This window comes from Armigeres subalbatus, chromosome 3, assembly GCF_024139115.2.
Source record: "Armigeres subalbatus isolate Guangzhou_Male chromosome 3, GZ_Asu_2, whole genome shotgun sequence".
Taxonomy (NCBI): domain Eukaryota; kingdom Metazoa; phylum Arthropoda; class Insecta; order Diptera; family Culicidae; genus Armigeres; species Armigeres subalbatus.
In genome coordinates, this window is record NC_085141.1 from 149,722,928 (window position 1) to 149,728,247 (window position 5,320).

The following is a 5,320-nucleotide window of genomic DNA, read 5'->3' on the forward strand; positions in this document are numbered from 1 at the left end:
TTGAAGAGCCATGCCATACCAATTCCCCCTGTGGAAGGTCAAAAAGACAATTCAAGAAAAGAGAAATGTGATTCACAATGATTCGTCTTTAATCAACAATACTCAGCCTCCTTCTTACGACGATGCTGCGGTCCAGGTTGATACAACTGATCTGGACGTTCTGTTTAAGAAAAACCCAGATTAATCCACCTAGCGGTGATGGTGCCTTTCTCGTGCATTATAAAAATAGTATTTTGGCCATTACTCGGGAGCCCATAGTCCGATCTGGCCAATTTTCAATAGGAAACAATGGGAGAGTATTCTGCGTCGAATGCAACTTGTTGCAAGTAAATCGGTAAAGGATAAATGCCTGAAAAATGAGTGACATTTTTTTTCTAAATTTTTCTATAAAAATGTGGTATTTTGGCCATAACTTCCGAGCCCATAGTCCAATCTGACCAATTTTCAATAGGAAACAATGGTAGAGTATCCTGCGTCGAATGCAACTTGTTGAAAGTAAATCGGTTAAGGATAAGTACCTGAAAAATGAGTGACAATTTTTTTTGGGCCGGTGTGCACAGACACACACACATACACACACACACACACACACACACATACACACAGACATCACCTCAATTCGTCGAGCTGAGTCGATCGGTATATAACACTATGGGTCTCCGGGCCTTCTATAAAAAGTTTGTTTTTGGAGCGATCATATAGCCTTTACCGTATACTTAGTATACGAGAAAGGCAAAAAGAGAGGAAAGTTTTTAAAATCGATTCAGTAGAACAGCTAACAGCGTGGACCGGTTTGGGGAGTTTTAAGATGCTAGAGGTAATCGTGAGTGCTTTCGAGATGACACCAGAGGCAAAACAATTTTCCAAGTTGGTCATTAGTATCAAACACTTGGTAATACTTGTGTTTGTGAAAATTAAGACGAACATGTCCTTTCGTTGCATTTCAAGTTTGTTTGATATAGGGTAAACTGGGGTAATATGCGCCCCCGGGGCAAACCGACCTTTTGGTATTTTTAGCCGTGTTCCAGGAATATTTTCAAGAATGTTTACTACTGGATTAGTAGTTCGAGATCCGAACTACATGCGCTGTGGCCAAAGGTCGTTTTGCCCTGGGGTGCATATTACCCCAGTTTCTAACTCCCAAAACTACGTCCAAATATTTCCATACAACTGTTCCCATCCTGGCTGATGTGATGCGCGTAGCTGTTCCATGGCCGACCAAAGAAATGATTGCTAACGATCTTCTATATTGCTTTCAACAGTATTCAAATGTGCGGGCTGTGTTGGACTGCACTGAAATTTCCATTCAGCGATCGAACTGCTTGCACTGCAGGATCTTGACATACTCACATTACAAAGGTCGAGAGACGGCAAAATATATGATTTCAGTGACACCGGGAGGTTGTATCAGTTACATAAGTCCTGGTTATGTTGGCAAAGCTTCGGATAAATTCATCTTTAATGCATGTGACATTTTTTCGCTGTTCGAGGAGAATGATGCAATAAATTCTTTGAGAGCATCGAATAAGTTGGCGGAAATTTCTGTGGCTTGATTTGATAATTGCTCCAACATAAAATAAAGGGCCTTGTCGATTTCATATAACTGTGCAAAGCTGCAGAACTCTTGTCAGAGTAGTACGACAGCAGCTTGAACAGGTTCGAGAGCTTGATTTATTCCACCTATCGCCAAAAAATCATATTCACTGGAGTTGAATTTGGATTGTAGCCTCAAATCGCTTAGAGTTTTTTTAACGGATGCTCTTAACACATAGAACCGTTTGAGCATGGATAGCATTATATTCCAACGTGGCTTGGTATCAGCCATCAATACATATTCTTTACCGAATTCAGAACGAACATATTTTTACAGCAAATTATTTATCACAGGTGATCTCCGGAAAAGAATTACTACGGCACGTATCTTTTTCATAATTTCATATATTGCGGGAAAGTTATCGACGATATAAACCAGAGCTTAAAATATTCATCTTCATGAAGCAACTTCAGTCCGAATATTGACAAACATCGCATGAATATTCAAAACATAGAATGACATAGTCAGACGACTACTCCACGAACTCATTCATTCGACTGTCACTGAGTGTGTTTACTATGTGCAGAAAACAACATAATTAGCATTGTTTATGTTGAAGTTTACCGTCGAAAGTGCCTCTCGGATGAAAATCGGATTCAGTTCTACGTGATACATTACTTTACTCATTTGAAACATGCTCAGATTTCAGATAATTTATCAATTTGTAAAATGTGCATAAATATTCAATGACTAATATTCAACTGAATATTGACTGTCCAGAGCCGACTATGAATGTGTCGGAAGTGATCTGACAAATGAAGAAAATGGACTTCACCAAAATTTTCGATTATTTTACACTCTGATATAAACAATGTTCATTGAATTAAAGAATGATTGACAATTAGACAGATGGCTAAGAGAATTAAGCAACACGTATGAATAATGATGATGTTGATCGATTTTTGCTGTAGGGTGATCGTCGTTAATGATGTTTATTTGTGCATAAATTTATTTATGCTGTGCGCGATAGTTGTGTTTGTTGCACTGTGAGTCTTTAGCTGATATACGTGAATGTAGGGAAAACTATTCATGATTTTTCATATTGACAGCAAAATTTGATATACCGAAAATACCGGTATTTTCCGTCTCTAATACCGATATTTTCGGTATTTAAAATTGGCCGGTAATACCGGTTTTACCGGTTTCGGTACTACCGGTTAGACCACCCTAGCGTCGACTCGAGTGTTCCGATGTGCGCCGTACGAGAACAGCTTGAGCCTCTTTCGGTCGCTATGCGACTCGTGCACCAGATCAACTGTCGGAATAGGGTTCTTCTGAGAAGAGGTCACTGAGCCACTGTGTCCTAGCGGGAATGAACAGGGCGGACGATCTCGGGCTTGCTCACGGTTGAGGTTAGGACAAAGCGTGACCAAAACCTAATGGGTCCTGTTATAATAGTGGATGGGTCTTAGGGTAAAGTTTTACGGGAAGTTCCTCGGCCTTATTATTTTTATAAACTTGGATGTTACTCCTTCGAGCTCTTGAGTGGAAAAGAACGTGCCGAGGAATTTATTGTCTTACCAACCCCAAACCAGACTCATTGAGATCCCCATTGGCCAACTGCAGAATCCATCGTACAATGTAAGAGTATATTGTGTGTGGTATTGGTAAGTGTGTTAACAATCTGTTTGTCCCTAGACTTCAAATTGACCGTTTTTTTAGAGTAATTAAAGTTCTCCTATGCTAGCTATGAATTGACCTAATTGAGGTAACAATGAACATATAATGAATGTAATAAATTCTAATTGGAATATGTTTTCTTTGTATTCAATGAAAACGACATTTAAATAATAATAATACTCTATAATGCTCGGAGAAAGGCTATGTAGTTCATCATGAACAGCAATATGAGAAACTGTATTGCCACTCACTCTCCTTAATTCGCTGAGCTATATAGGGTAAACTACCCTAATGGTAACACTATCCCCTTTTCTCCCCTAATGAATTAATAATTTTATTATTAATTTATTTGACGATATTCTAATCCATCCAGTACTACTCAGGTTTGAGACGCAACTTTGCTTGCTCGATAATTTCGCAATAGAGAATATTTACGTACTGATCAACCAAATAGTGCCTTTATCTGATCAATTAAAGACCATTTGTCGACGATATACCCAGTTTTTTTTTAATAGGCCCTATCTCTCCTGAATATCTTAACACTTTTAATGTTGAGAGGGAGAAAAGTACCTTCTCTTCGGCTGTTAGGATGTGAACTCTACCTGATGAAGTTACTTCTGGAATGTATTTCGTCAAGGTAAGTAACTGGAGCATGGAGCGCTGATATTTTGACATGTTAGAAAAAAAGTGACTTAACGAATTCTCCGGGACTGATGTTGAACACGTATTGGAACGGATACTATTTTTTTGGCGGTTAGATGATCTTTTTGCAGTAACGCAGAAACCGGCTTCGCATTGTAGTAACTGTACCAGCCGATTGCTGGTGCAGTTACCGGCCGAAAGTGCCAGATACTTTTTTTTAAGCAAGTTTGTTACGCGTCCGTTGCGCATCACCGACTGCGCCATGTAGTAACTGTACCAGCCGATTGCTGGTGCAGTTACCGGCCGAAAGTGCCAGATACTTGGAAATCAGATTCCCTTTGGGAGCGTAGGTTCGTATCCTACCGACTGCGCCATGTAGTAACTGTACCAGCCGATTGCTGGTGCAGTTACCGGCCGAAAGTGCCAGATACTTTTTTTTAAGCAAGTTTGTTACGCGTCCGTTGCGCATCACTATACGCATCACTAGAAACTTTACATTCTTTGGTTATGTAATCGTGGATTATTGTTGTTTCGAATGTGCTATTACCGCTCGAAAGTTGCTGTTATAATTGTGAGAAGTGACTATGGACCAGTACAAACACGAAACAATACATCCAACTTCATCAGATTCACCGATGTGTTGTCTTTGACTTTGACTAGGACATTAACCTGGACTGCATGACGCCTAAACGCTATATTTAACTTGTGACTCTTTTACCTACTGGTGATGCATAACTAATAATGTTTGTTCTAATTTTCTGGAATGCCTGGTTTGAGATCGGATGCTGAGAAGACTCCTAGGTTTTTTCCTACTTCATCCATAAGTTCGTATGAATTGGTTCCTCTTCTAGCCACAATGGTGCACGGAATGTACACCGGTCCCAATTTCGCATTAAATGAGTCGCATGCTGAAGATTGTGTGAAGCTTCGCCGATAAACTTTTTGCCCTACACTGTAAACTGGTGCAGGTAATCGATATCTCAACTTATAGTTCTTGACACTTTTCTCATGAGCCTTTTGCAGATTTTTAACAACCAAATCTTGGATAGTTTTGTCAACCTTTCGCTTCTGTTCTATTCGTTCAGTTTCTGATAGTTCGCTAGTCACTGCATCTAAACGATGGTCCTCACCACTAACTACTATCTCATGCCCGAATAGAATTCTGTATGGAGAGAAGCCCGTTGAAGAGTGAGTCGTAGTATTAATAGTAAATTCAACATCCGAAATTTTGGAATCCCATGTGCGCTGATCGGAGCGCACGTACGTACGAATGCATGTCTCTATCCCAGACAACCAGAATGCATGCATAATAGAATTGTTTTTCTGTTATGCGATGCCTATGTGCACAAATTTCATCGCTTACCAGTCGCGAAAACACTTTTTACGTACAAAAGTGGAGGCGATATAAGTGTATTTCTTATCCGACGTTGCACGGAAGTGTATGCGATGTGCACGATTTTTATG